This window comes from Pezoporus flaviventris, unplaced genomic scaffold (assembly GCF_033815535.1).
Source record: "Pezoporus flaviventris isolate CSIRO_AGI_PZ_B2104156 unplaced genomic scaffold, CSIRO_AGI_Pfla_v1 ptg000107l, whole genome shotgun sequence".
In the NCBI taxonomy this organism is placed as follows: domain Eukaryota; kingdom Metazoa; phylum Chordata; class Aves; order Psittaciformes; family Psittacidae; genus Pezoporus; species Pezoporus flaviventris.
The window spans coordinates 1,065,931-1,078,777 of NW_026892655.1; the positions used below are offsets into that span (position 1 = coordinate 1,065,931).

The 12,847-nt window shown below is 58.3% G+C and overlaps 1 protein-coding gene across 3 annotated transcripts in view; it reads left to right on the forward strand.

Moving 5' to 3' along the window:
- LOC133281774 (zinc finger protein 385C-like) overlaps positions 1–12,847 on the forward strand; it is a 58,174-nt gene that overhangs the window by 23,697 nt on the left and 21,630 nt on the right. Inside the window, exon 1 of one of the 3 annotated variants that reach the window (XM_061477588.1) lies at positions 7,810–8,062. The exons of the other annotated variants lie outside the window; for them this stretch is intronic. The gene's annotated coding sequence lies outside the window, so the exon portion shown is untranslated. Of the gene's footprint in view, positions 1–7,809; positions 8,063–12,847 lie in introns of those variants that run through there. 3 annotated transcript variants of the gene reach the window in all.

Genomic DNA, 12,847 nt, shown 5'->3' on the forward strand with positions numbered 1-12,847 from the left:
CAGGCAGCTCCTGCCCAAGGTGCCTGCTCTGGCCATGGGCTCAGCCCAGCACAACCACGGCGAGCGCAGGGTGCATGAAACCTGGCACCACATCAGCGCTGGGGAGCCTTGGGAGGAGCAGGGGAGTTTGTAAAGACAAGGGATTAAATGAAATAATGGAGTCAGACAAAGCCGGGATGTTCCTCGGAGCGGGAATCTCTGTCTCATGCTGACATCCCTGCTACATCAAAGGCAGCTTTTCACAGCTCCATCTTCCCCCTTTCCCTCCGGCTTCTCTGAGCAGTGATTTCTGCAGAGGCTGCAATCGCTGGCGTTCCGTGGAGCAAGGCTGTGGAGAGGCTGAACTGGCAAACAGATGTGATAATCAGTATCATTACCATTTATTAGCTCGATGCCAGAAAGACCCCAACTTAAAAACAAATCATTGTTCGTGAGGCGTTCTCTTGCCGTGCAAATCACAGATCTCTGTTGTCTCGTGTTGAATTGCAGCAATTAGATAGGGGATGTCCACAGATGAAAGATGCTTTCGTGTTGCAGATGCCAGTTCAAATCCAACTGGGTCAAGAATGATTCAATTACTGCCTGGGGCTTTCAAGTGTGCCCAAGTGAGCTCAGTTTGCTCTTGGTGGCCTCGTGTTCCCACAGCAGGGGTTGGACCCCTCAGTTTGGTACTGAATGAGCGCCAAGAGCTGCAATACCCCAAACCTGGCTCATCCTCCAGTGGTTCTTGTGTGCTGGCAGAGGGCATGGGATGGGTTTGCTGCTTCCCTTTTTCCTTCTGGATCCTCTCAAGGGCTGCCCCTTGCAGGACGGGCTGAGCTGGAGCGTTTCATTTACCCCCTCACTGTTGAGTGCTCCCAGAAACGGCCGTTCCACCATGCCCCAAACCAGCCCTGGGATGGGAGGAGCAGCTCGTGCTCCCCTGCTGCTGGAGCCCGTGTCCCTGTGCCCTGTCCTGGCTTCCTACAGATCCGAGCCCACAGCAGCTCATGCCCCTTGCCTGGGGACGGTGGGAAGGATGCTCCGTCCAGGAGCATCCATGAGCCCAGAGCCCACCTCAACCTGCTTCTCCCAGCCCCGGCCCAGACCGCCCGGGTCCGGCTGTGTCCCGGGGCTAATCCATGTCACGAGCTCTTCCTCTGCTCCCTGTTCCCTCCCCAGGGCTGCCTGGTGCCATCCCCGCTCTGTGGCAGCGCAGCCCCGATCTCGGGGCTCCTCTCCAAGGGCTGGATTCCGGTTCCCTGTTGGAGCTGGGCCGTGTCTGTGCGTGTCTGCAGGGCGGAAAAGGTCTGAGATGAGCAGGGAAATCGTGGTGACAGCGCCGGCATCGCGGGGACCCCAGGGGAACCTGCGCTCCTCTGGGAGCCGGGGCTCTTGTGCTGCACAGGGGGGTGCCAGCAGAGCCCCTGCCTTTGACAGAATGGGTGCTGGGTGCTGGGGGGGGAGCCTGCTCCCGTTGAACGGCTCCTCCGTCAGTGCTCTGGGCTGGGCTGGGATAACCCTGCGGGTAAATGAGTCCTGAAGCCGCTCGGAGCATCCCCTGGGAAAGCAGAGCCCTGGCATGGGGGGAGCTGGTGGGTCTGAACAGGGCCGTTCGGGTGGGGAGAGGGGAGAATTGGTTCCATTGCACTAAAGGCTCTTGTTATGCCAAAACCAAGCCAGTTTGGGAGGGGGAAAAGGGCCTGGGGGCTCCGTGTGAGCCCAAACCCTCCCCTGGGCACATCAGCCTTGTGCCAGCCCATTGACCTGGGGAAGACTGCTCCCTTTTTAAATCCTCTGGCAATACCCCATTCCGTTGCTCTCTCCATGCAAAGCCCAGCTCTTCGGCTTCTCATGGAGTCAGAGCTGCATCAGAACTCATCAGTGATTGTATTAAACCAGTAACTTCCACTAAAATTCAACTCTTGGCCAAAGGATGCTGTAGAGAAGCTCCCGGGCTCTGCTTGACCCACTGGTGTGTGATGCTCAGAGCGAGGAGGAGGTCGGGGCTGATGCTCTGGCTGTGTGTGCAGGAGGGGTTTGTCTTAAAGAGCAGATGAAGCCAGAAGATAACAAATGAAGCTGCTGTAAATCAAACCTAACCCGTAGGAGGGCTGGTGCCTGGGCCATGGGGGTCGTGACCATGGGAGGGGAGCGTGGAAAGCTGCGGTTTCTCAGTGTATTGAGGGGAAATGAGGGGGTCTGAGGACCTGGACCCGTGTCAGAGGGTAGGGAGGGTGCATAGGTCAGGGTGATGAATGAATGGGTGGTGGGAGGGACAGGGTCATTCTGAAGGGGAGACCTCGCTGGTGGCTGTGCACCGATGCTGGAGGCTGGCTTTTGGTGCTGGGCCAGTCCCCAGATTGTCTCCCTGGTGTGAAGCTGCTCTGACCTTCAAGAGGTGCTTTTTGGGAAGGGTGCAGTGGTCGTCAGCTGAGGATGCAGCATCACGCGGGGAGCAGGGAGCTTTGATCCAACACCCGGTCCTGTGCGGCCAATTCCTCCCTTGATAACGTGCCAGCCCAATTCCTAGTGATGCTTCCAGCCCCTGCTCCTTCCTTCCTTTTAAAATCCCCCTCGTCAAAAGGCTGTGATGGTTTCTGCGATAAAGGGGTTTAGTCCTTTGAGTTCTGGGAAGATGCAGCAGCCAGCACTGTATTCCCATGTGTCTCCTCTGCTGTGGGAGTTACTGGTGCCAGGGATGCTCAGAATGGGCTTGAATCACAGCCTGGGGTGTCCAGGGGGTACTCTGGGGTGGTTTGGTCTGTTCCCTATGGGACTGTGCGTGAATTCTGTGCAGTGGATGGAGGACGGATCCATACGGAGCAGCAGCGGTCCCTGCTCCGCGCTGCCTGCAGAGGCTGAGCTGTGCCCAGAAGATGCTGCTGGCGGCGGTGTTTCCTCCCCGCATCAGGAGGAAACTGCCTCGTGTTGTTTTTAAGCGCTGCATTTTGTGAGCCCGTCGTCCTCAATCTTGGATTTTGCTGTGATTTCCTTCCATTTGGTTTGCTTTCAAGTTGCCACAATAGCATTTTATGGCCACTTAGCTCAGGGCTGCGTCACACGTGGTCCTAATTAGAAGTGGATTAAGAGCAACGGGGAACGTGCGGCCATGGAATATTTCACGGTTTCCCATGTAGCATCGGCTCAGCAGATTTGGAAGAGGAAAAGCCTGGGATTTATTGTAAGTGGGGGGGGGGAAGATGCTAAAAGCATCAGCTGCCTGTGAGCAGGGCTCTGCTTGTTAGCGCCCTGCTTGATGGAACGTTTCACTCCTTAAATGTCCCTATGGAGAGGTGAGGATGCGCAGGACCTCAGTGTGCTGTTCCCAGTGACAAGGGCAGCCACTGCCCTGCTCCACTGTGGGAGAGGGGAAGCATCCCGCTGCATCCTGCTCCCATCAGCATGGATTAGAGGTGCTGGGTAAACCGCAGGCTGTGCGTGCGATGTCCATCCCGAAGACCACTGGGGCTGAAGGGATGGATGGGGACTGGGAAGGGGGATTTGTCCAGGATCTCCATGAGCAGCGAGGATGGGAATGCAGCTCATCCCTTCCGGGCCCTGCTGTGCCTTGGGTTCACTGCTCCATCCTATGTGTGTGTGCTGCTCTCCCGGAGGAAGGGGGGGGAATGAGGGCTTAAAAGTGGGTGGCTGTGGAAAGGGGAGGTTGGGCTGAGCTGGATGAGGGTGAGCAGAGGTTTGTGGGTAGTGTAAAGCTGTCACTGTGATTTAGGGCCGGCTGGTTAAACTGGTTTATGTTCCCAGACAGTAAGTCGTAAGCAATAGAAGATTTTCTGTGAAGAGCTGATCTGCCCTCGTCATGCTTTATGCTGTCTTTCCCAGGGTGATCTCTCCTCTTTATAACCCCGTGGTGCCATAACAGGGAGACAACCGCGTTCTGGCTATTGGACAAAGGGGACACGGAGCCCCAGAGGTGGGTCCATGCTGGGACCCTTGGCTCCCTCAACCAGAGCATGGGAGGCAGTTACCCTCGGTTGGAGCTGGGCTGCGTTTACCTGCAGTCATCGCGTGATCACCTTGAATCAGGTTTCCCTCCCCGCTCTTGCCTTGGAGTTGTTGCTGTCTTCCGAAAGCAAACGCTGCTCCCGTTCACCTTTGGTATTTTCCACAGCCGTGGATTTAGGAAATGCTTTCGCTCATGCTGCCGTTGCCGTGTCAGAGAGAAGGTCTTGGTGCTGTGCAAAGGGTTTCTTCGGGCGCTTGGAGTGTGGTTGCAGGCGAAATCCTCTGCCCTGGTCCTTCTAGAGGGGCCCCTCTGAAATTGGATGGGAAAATGACGCTCTCGGAAGCTATTTCCAGGTGTAATTTCCATCTCTTTCCCCGATAATTAAACATTTTTAGGTCATCCCGTTTCTCCGCCCTATTTGCAGACCTGGCCTGGATGCCTTTGTAATTAGACGTGTCCCTGGGCAGGAGGATGAGCGCGGGAGGTGCTGGCTCTGCTCCTTTATTCAAGCACTTGCATGTCCTTGGGGCTCTTCGCTGAGGGATGGAGCAGCCCCCGTTTGACATCCCAGGCCTGGGGACGTGGCAGCTGCTCTCAGCAGTGACACCAGGGCAGCAGCAGTGGCCGTGCTGCTGAAGGGTCAGAATTCTGATCATAGGCATTGAAACCGTTTTAAGCTGTGGGGTTTTTTTTTTTTGAGGTGGATCCTTACTAAAACGAGGGGGAAATGGTGTTTTAACACCTCCCCCTGCCACAAAACGGCCCTTAAGTAGGTTCCATCACAGTTTAAAGCTGCAGCTTCGCGCACGATGAAAGGGCGATATCGTTCCTCTGAAACAGCAAAGATTAAAGTGGCGCGGGGAAGGAAAGCAGAGGTGTTTGGATGTTACCGTGGCTCTTAGGAACACAATGATACCAGACCTTCCCTTTGTGGGGAAAACTGAGGTTAAACCACTAATCCCTGGGGGGTGCACGTCCCCCCATCGCCACAGCCGAATGCATCCTTTTAGGTGGATAAAAGCAGAAACCTCCAGGAAGAATGAAAACATTGGGATGCTCTGATCCCGTTGGGGTGGGCACCTGCCCGCGGGCCGGGTCTGTTCATTAAGGGGGGTGTGTGGAATGTGAGCCACAAAACCCCATCTCTTTGTGCAGGAACCCCCCGGGGGGAGGATTTAGCCCTTCAAATGTGTTACCTTAATCCTGAGCAAACTCGGGAGCAGGAAAGGTCAGCGCCTTCCTCCCCAGCCCGGCGGGGATGCGCTGCCGGCGGCTGCTCCGCGCCTCAGCCTCTGCTTCTATGGGCTCAAGTTTCAGAGCAGAAGAAAACCAATACGGTTGCTGCAGGTGTATCCGTCCTGATCCTATCTGGCATCTTTCACCCCCAAATTATACCCTAAATCCTCGGTGAACAAAGTCAGCCAGAAAGGCGCTGGAAGGCTCAGCCGGGATGGGCAGGGGGGCAACTTCCTGCTGGGTTTGATCCCTCTGTCTCCCGTGTTTACTGATGTGTTCATTGCCCAGTTCTGCTCCTTGTTTGCCAGCCTTTGGAGTCTAAGGTTGGGCAGAGCTTGTCCTGGTTATCTCTCAGCGGTTCTGGTGGTTAAACCATGGGCCCTTTACGCTCAGCCGGTGCAGTTTAACACTGCCCTCGGTAGGCTTCAGAGTAATCACTGTTGTGGTTCCCCAAGCCTGTCCTCACAAAGAGCCCAATGGCGTTAGGGACAGCCCGTGCCCAGACTGAGCCTGATGGCTCAGAGACCCGCTCTGCTTCCCAAGCACCATCCCAGCTCCTTCCCTCCCCTTCCCATTGAGCTGCTGCTGCAGGCACGGCTCGAGCAGACCTGCCCGAGCAAGCTCGGCTCGGCGCGGGCACAGGGAATGCTCCCCCTTTGACTGCATGGTTGGGACTTGCCTCTCCTGGGATGTTCATGATGAGCTGTGGGCTGCCGGGGGCTGTGGCTGTGCCGGGGCAGGCCCCGGTGCCGAGACACCTCTGGTTTCACCGCCGCTCCCTCCGTTGCTCAGCCATGGGGGCCCTGCACTGAGAAGCAGTGATTGCGGGGGGGTTGTAGCACCTGACACAGCGATGCCCGTGGCTTTGATTGTGTTTCGTGCCTCCCACGGTGTCACACAGGGATGGTGAAGCCGTTTGTCACGGCCCCAGGTGCCCTTTGCAGCAGTGAAGATGCTCAGCAGGAGAGGATGTGGCGGAAGAAGTGGTTGCGGGATTTGCTGCCTGGGTGCGGGGTGGCTGGTGATGCCCCCCAGTAGGGAGGGTGATGGGGGTCTGGGCATGGTGGGAGGGTTTGTGCCGCTGCCATGGGGTCCACATGCAAATATAGCAAGCTATGCACCAGCCGGACCCACGCTGCATGGCCGGGAAATTCCAGGGATCCGCTGCGGCCGGGCAGGAGGCGTTAATGGCCGGGGTCTGTAATCAGTACCTGCAATTAGCCTCTGCTGGCCTCAAAGCTCTGCCATAAACCACAGTCCCACGCTGCCATTCCTCATTCCCACCCCTCCCTGTCATGCCAGCTCGACCCTTCTCAGCTCGGCTGGGATGTGCCTGCCCGGCCGGGATCAACTCAGCAATGGGCCATAGAACCAACTGGGTTGGAAAAGACCTTTGAGACCATCATGGCCAACCGTTACACCAGCACCGCCAAGAGCACCACTAACCCTTGTCACTGGCTGGTCAGGGCTGGGGTGAGTGAGGATGGAGGATGCGGTGAGGGGTTCAGGGCTGTCTATTGGTCTGGCTGGTCCTTGCCAGTGGGACTGGAAGTTGAGATATGCCAAACTTGCCAATGGCTTGTGGTTGTTGCAGGCAAAAGAAGAGCCCCTGAGTGGTTGTGAGCCCCCTGGTCCTCCTGGTCCTGATACCCCCACCTCCCCTCTGCTTGATGCTCACTTGTGGTAACGCCACATTGCTGATGACATTGAACATATTAATATAGGGTTTAAATAGCCTGGGGAGGCCGGTACCAGGCAGCACGGGCCCACATGTTGACCCCAGATTAGTGAGCACTGGGGCTAAACCAGTGGCTGCTGCTCAGGGCCCTTAGAGCATCACCTGAATGTATGCCTGGTGCTGCCCAGTGGGTACTGGGAGAAGGACCCATGGATGCCCCAATCCACAGCACCATGCAGTGGGGCCCAACGGCTCTGGGTGCTTTTCAGAGCACCAAAATGCTGGAATCTACCCCAGAAGCGTCTGGTCCAGCTGCAGTGCCTGGGGAGGTGATTTGGCATCTCATGGTTTACAGCTTTGGTTTTGCTCTGCTGAAAGGAGAGAGCTTCTGCCCCACTCCTTGTGTTGTTTCACTAAAGGGAAGCACTGAAATCCCTGCCTGTTTTCCCTGTCTCCCTTTTGGAGGGGGGAGACAGCTGTTTCCTCCTTTCACAGGCAGGTTTTCCCTCTTCTAAGGGCACCATGCAGCCAAGTTGGGAGCCTCCTCTCACGCTGCTGCTCTTGGGCCTGAACCCCGAAAGCCGAGGGGTGCACTGGGGACTGGAGTGGGGGAAGCATGGCAGCGGTGCGGGATGTGCTGGGCTTCCCGGGCAGTCTGGAGTGATGCCGGTCAGGGGGATGCTTGGCTCAGCCTCTTCCCACCACCGTGCGCCTGCAACGATGGGATTTCTGGGGAGCAGCTCCCAGAAAGGGTCGGTGCCGCTGCGGCGCCCCCCTCCCCAAGCAGGGAGACCCAGCTTGGGGCCCTAAAACCAGCGCCCTGGGGGGCTCCGGTGCTCCCGCTTGTAGGCTCCCTCCTCCCGCCCGGAGCTCCCCTTCTGTGGCTTTGGGGGGCCGGCCCCCCTCCCGCTCCCCTCCCCTCCGTTTCCATCTCAATACCCGGCACCTCCGGCGGCTTTTGCGCTCGGGCTCCGGCCAAGGAGGGGCCGGACGCGCGGGTGAGGGGCTCGCATCGCTCGGCGGCTTTAACCTGCTCATTTGGAGGGGGTGCGCGGCTGGGCGGGGGCTGCGGGCGAGTCCTGCCCTGCCCGCAGCTCTGCCCGCAGCTCTGCCCGCCCTGCCCGCACCCAGCCGGGCGAGCGGGAGGCAGCAGCAGCAGCAGCAGCGCCGAGGGGACGCAGCCGGATCCAAAATGCTCCTAGGTGGGTGAAGCGCAACTTCCCCCCCCCCAGCGGAGCAACTGGGGGGGGGAGCGGGGTCCCCCCTGGACCGGGGGGAGCGCGGTTTGTCGGGGCGGGGGTCGGGGAGCTCGCCGTGCTCCTGTCCCGGGCATGGGATGCTCCGGAGCCCGTCCGAGCGCTCCGGCGAGCAGCGGCTTCCACCGAGTTACTTGAGCTTGGGAAAAGGGCGATAAATCACGGCGCGAGTTGTGCTTTAAGGGAGAAAATACATCTGGTGGTTTCTTCTCTCCGGGGTAGCTCGGCTGAGGTCATGGGGAAGGGGGGGGGGGGGGGGATCTTTTCACCCCGTTGCAATTTTGACCACAGAATAGTGAAAATTTGAGGTGGGTTCTTTAGTGCTGGGGAAGAGCTCCAGGAAGGCGCGGGGCTGGAGGAGCCCGGGCTCGGAGCGAGGGGTTGAGCAGCATCCAACCGTGATTCACCTGCGGGGTCCCCATCCCACTCCCATCAGGGCTCCCCACCCCAAACCACCCTCGTGAGGTTTCCTTCTTCCTAAGCAAACCGGGTCGCTGCCGTTCCCTGCCCGAAAACCCATTTAAAGAGCTGGTTCTTTTTATTTGCATCAACAAAATGGTCCCTCCAGCCCCGGCGAACACGCAGCCCGTTCCTCGGCTCCAGCCTGCACATCCTGATGACTTGCGGGGCTCAAGCTGAGTTTGAATCACTGCATCGCATTGATTTCCCCCCCCCCCCCAGGGCTGCAAAAAGAGGCAGAAAAAGGTCGTGGGCTCGCAGGGCTTCCTCTTGCCCTTGCTCTTTGTTCGGGTGTCAGCTCCAGCTCGTGTTCCTGCTGCACTCGTGATGAGAATGCTTGGATGGTTTTGAGGGGGAGTGTGGGGCCGGCAGCGCTTCTGTGGGGGGAAGCGGCTGTTGGGGGTGCAGTCGGTGCCTCGCTGCCGTGGGCTCGGTGGGCTGCGGCCGCAGAGGGAGCGTGGCGCTGCTCGAGGACCCGTTCCATGCCCAGAGCCAGGGCTGGGCATTTCGGTGGGTTTATTCCCGGTGTGCTGGGTCTCTCCATGCATGTCCGTGTGCATGCGGGGTGCACATACGTGTGAGCATGTGCGTGCCTGCATGCCTCCAGGCACCGGAGGTAAAACGAGTGCCCTCTCACTGGTGTGCACTTGTCGGTCCGGGGGTGGCACGGCGGATGGGGCTCCTCCGGGGTGCCCGCTCTGCCCTTCCTCCAGCCTTGCCCCTCGGCTGGCTCCTGGGATCGCTTGGATTGTCCTAACAGTGTGAAACGCAGCCTTTCCCCTGCGAGCTGCCTTTGGCTGCACCTCCGGAGCGTGTGGTGCTGCCCGGGGTGTTCAGCTGGGATACTTGTCAGGCAGAGCAGGTTTAAAACCAAAGAACCCGAAGACCAGCAACAAAAATAACCCCAACCCGAACCTGGGTTTAGCTTTGCGGTCTCAAATATGCCTGAAATGTTGCAAAGCCTCTAAAGCTTCAATTCTGAACCGGGCTCTCGCTGGTGATCTCTGCGCCGCAGCCGTGGAGCCCTGCGTAGAGAAACGCGGTGCTTTGGAAGGTGTTCGTGCTGTGGCTGCTCGCTGTGAGCGCTCCGCGTCCTCTCCCCGCTGTGATTTAAACAGCCCTTAAGAACCAAACGGGAACCCGGAGCCCCGCGGCTCCGCTCGGTGCTGGGCCCTGGTGCTGCTCTGGGTTTGCTCCTATTAACTGCCAGCTTAATGAGGCTCCTCTCTGCCGCTGTGGGGGTGAATGGGGAAGGGAGCCTGTCCCCGCTCAAACTGGGTTTGCTTTGGGGCTCCTCCATCGGGTGGTGGGACTGGGGTTGCTCTGGGTGGGTTTCCCTGTACGTGCAGCACTGATTTTCTTGCCAGGGGCTCGCACCAAGGAATGGCCTGGGGAGAGCATCAGTCTCCTGGTTTCAACCCTGAGCTCGCCCAGCCGGGGCTCTGAGCTACTCCGACAGCCTCAGCCTCCCCTTCGGAGTATTTTTAGACCAAGCTGTCATCTAATCTTGACCTCCAGTATGATGTGGGTTAGAAAATGTCACAGCACTGGCCAAGGGTATCATTCACCATCTACTTTTTAGATGGTTTGTAATGATACCTCACCTGGAGTAACGAGGGGTGAACGGGGCTTTAAAGAAACCTGCACTTGGCTGAAGCTTCTGCTGCTGGCACTGGGGCTTTGGGGGTCCCTTCCAGAACCCATCCTCATGTCCCAGAGCCCCGATGACCGCAGGGGTAGGGCATGCAGCACATGGGTGCAGGAGTGGGCTGCGGTGCCCCCTCCGCTCCGAAGTGATGCTGTTGGCATGGCCTGGGTGGGAGTTGCGGAAATGACAATGAAATACCAGGGGTAGGAAAGAGAAACCTAATTAAAATATAATGACAGATGTGTTGTCATCGTCCGACCCTGGCAGGGCCAGGACAGGGGGGTCTGTGCGCGTCTGAGCTGTCAGCACAAACGTGATGGATGCTGAGCTCCCAGAAAACAGTGCTGGGGAGCACGGAGCAGGGGCTTTGCCTTTGGGAGAACCTTTGGGGTGAGCCTGTAAATGGATTGGGGTTTGAAAGCCCCTTTGGCCTCCCAGGACTTACAGCCCTGAAGTCAGAGCCAGTGGGACCCCTGCAAGGGGGATGATTCCCTTTGTACCCCCCTGAGCTTCAGGTGCTTCAATAAGAGAAACCATTTTCACTGCTCACAGTGAAAACTGTGTTGGCTTCAAGAGGCTGGCGGAGACAGGAGCCCCTTCCTTTGTTCCCAATTGGTTATTTAGCCGGAATGGTGAGAAAGCATCAATTGGAGTTATTGGGTTTTTCCCTTTTCATTTTGGTCGCTCGCTCCCTGTACAGAATGAAGTGGACTTACCCGTAATTGCTCTGATTTAAACGATGCCCTGGATAAAGACTGAACTACCCGGGGCTCCAGTCTCCCCCCTGAGCTTCCCATCCTTCAGGAGCACCCTGACCTGTCCCCCACCACCCCAGAGGAGGTGGTGATGGTGGGGAGGGCAGGGCTTTTGGGGGAGCAGAGCCCGAATCGGTTCAATACTCGCTGCCTCCATCCTGCTCCTGTGCCAGGTTAGAATGAGCCCAGCTCCCTCCCGAGCTCCTTGGTACTGGTCCCAGCAGGATGCAGGGGATGCTAAAGGATTGGGGCTGGGTGGATGCTGGATGGCTGCTCATTGCTACATGGGGAGATCTGGGAATTAAGATCCAAGGAGAGGTGGGCTGGATGCTTGTGGACATGGGGGAGGAAAAGAAGCTGGATAGAGCAAGACCTCCACCCAGTTTTGCCCCTTAGACATGGTTTAGTGCATCGGTTTTGCAGGGTTATGGCTTGGGGCAGCTCCTGGGGTGCTGGATGCAGCCGAGGTGCCTTTTGAGGACCAGGATCAATTGGGAGGGAGGGAAATCTCCTTGTCTTCTGCTCTTGCTCCTTGACAAAAAGGCTCTGCTGCTTTGTGGGGGGAACACCGCCCCTGTATCTGCTTGGAAGAGCATCAGGCTGGGGGGGGGGGGGGGGGGGGGGGCAAAATAAGCACACTGCCCCCCCAGCTGGCCAAAGCGCCCTGTCTGTGGCCATGCCCTGAGTTTGCAGATGTCATAGAATCACAGAATAGTTAGGGTTGGAAAGGACCTTAAGGTCATCATGTTCCAAATGTCGTTTGAGCTGGTTTCAGGGCTGATCCCTGCCAGCTCGACTCACGCAGCAGAAGGTTGTGACAAGAGGAGGGAGGCAGCGTCCTGCAAGCTGGTAGTGACTGGGGGGCTCCTTCTCCAGCAGCACCCCATGGTCCCCGCTCCTCTGCCCCCCCCCCCCAAGGACCAGAGCCCCTGTGCAGCACTGACCTTGTGTGATGGGTGGCAGGAGGGTGGCCGCTGGAGCTGGGTGCTGTGAGGGGATGGGGCTCAGTGGGGTTTGCAGCTCGGGAGCACCAGGAACTGCTCTTCCCTGTTGGAAAAGCGAGATCATTCCCCAGGGGCTGAGATGGCTCAAAGCAGAGAAGGCAACCAAGACCCTATGAATACGTTTGGACTCGGGGATTTAATACCCTTGGGATAACGTGGCTGGGATTTCAATCCCTCCTGTTCAGCTTCTTGTCGGCACAATGACAAACCCTCGGGACCGCGGCCGTGGGGGGGTTGCCAGGATCCATCCCTTTGGCAGCACCGTTGGATGCTCCGTGCCCCGGGTTTGGTTCGAATGGAAAGTGTGGCTCATGGCAGCAGCCGCGCTGATGATGAATGCACTCGTGCTGCCGGGCACCTGCCCGCCCGCCTGTCACCGAAGGGAAAATAGCCCCGATGGAGCCAACGCAAGCTCTTGCTGCAGCACGGGGGCCAACAGCAGCGTTCCCGTGTCCGTTCCTTTGGGAATGACGGCCGGCATCCTGCGGGGATAGGGCAGGGGCGTCCTGCAAGCGCTGCCCCCCATCCCTGGTAGAGCTGGAGGCTCCCAGCAGGAAGGTGGATGTTGGGAGCCCCAGGGCAGGGTCCTTGGAGCTGTGGCCGTGCTGGGTGAGGAGCTGGGTGCTGCTGTAGTTGATCTACCCGGTGGGGCTTTTGGTTCCTGCCTGGATTCCTGTTGCTTCTTTTGTTTCCCTGCCTGGCTCCCTTTGGCTCCTGATAACGTGTACCTGGTGTGGTGAAAGCGGAGGGGAAGGTGGGCAGGGAGTGCTTTTGGCAACCCCCCCCTGTTTTCCAGGACTTGAATGGGGGTCCTTGGTGCTCTCCATCCCTCTGCTCTGCGTTTGGGTGCCACTCCCGGCTCCGG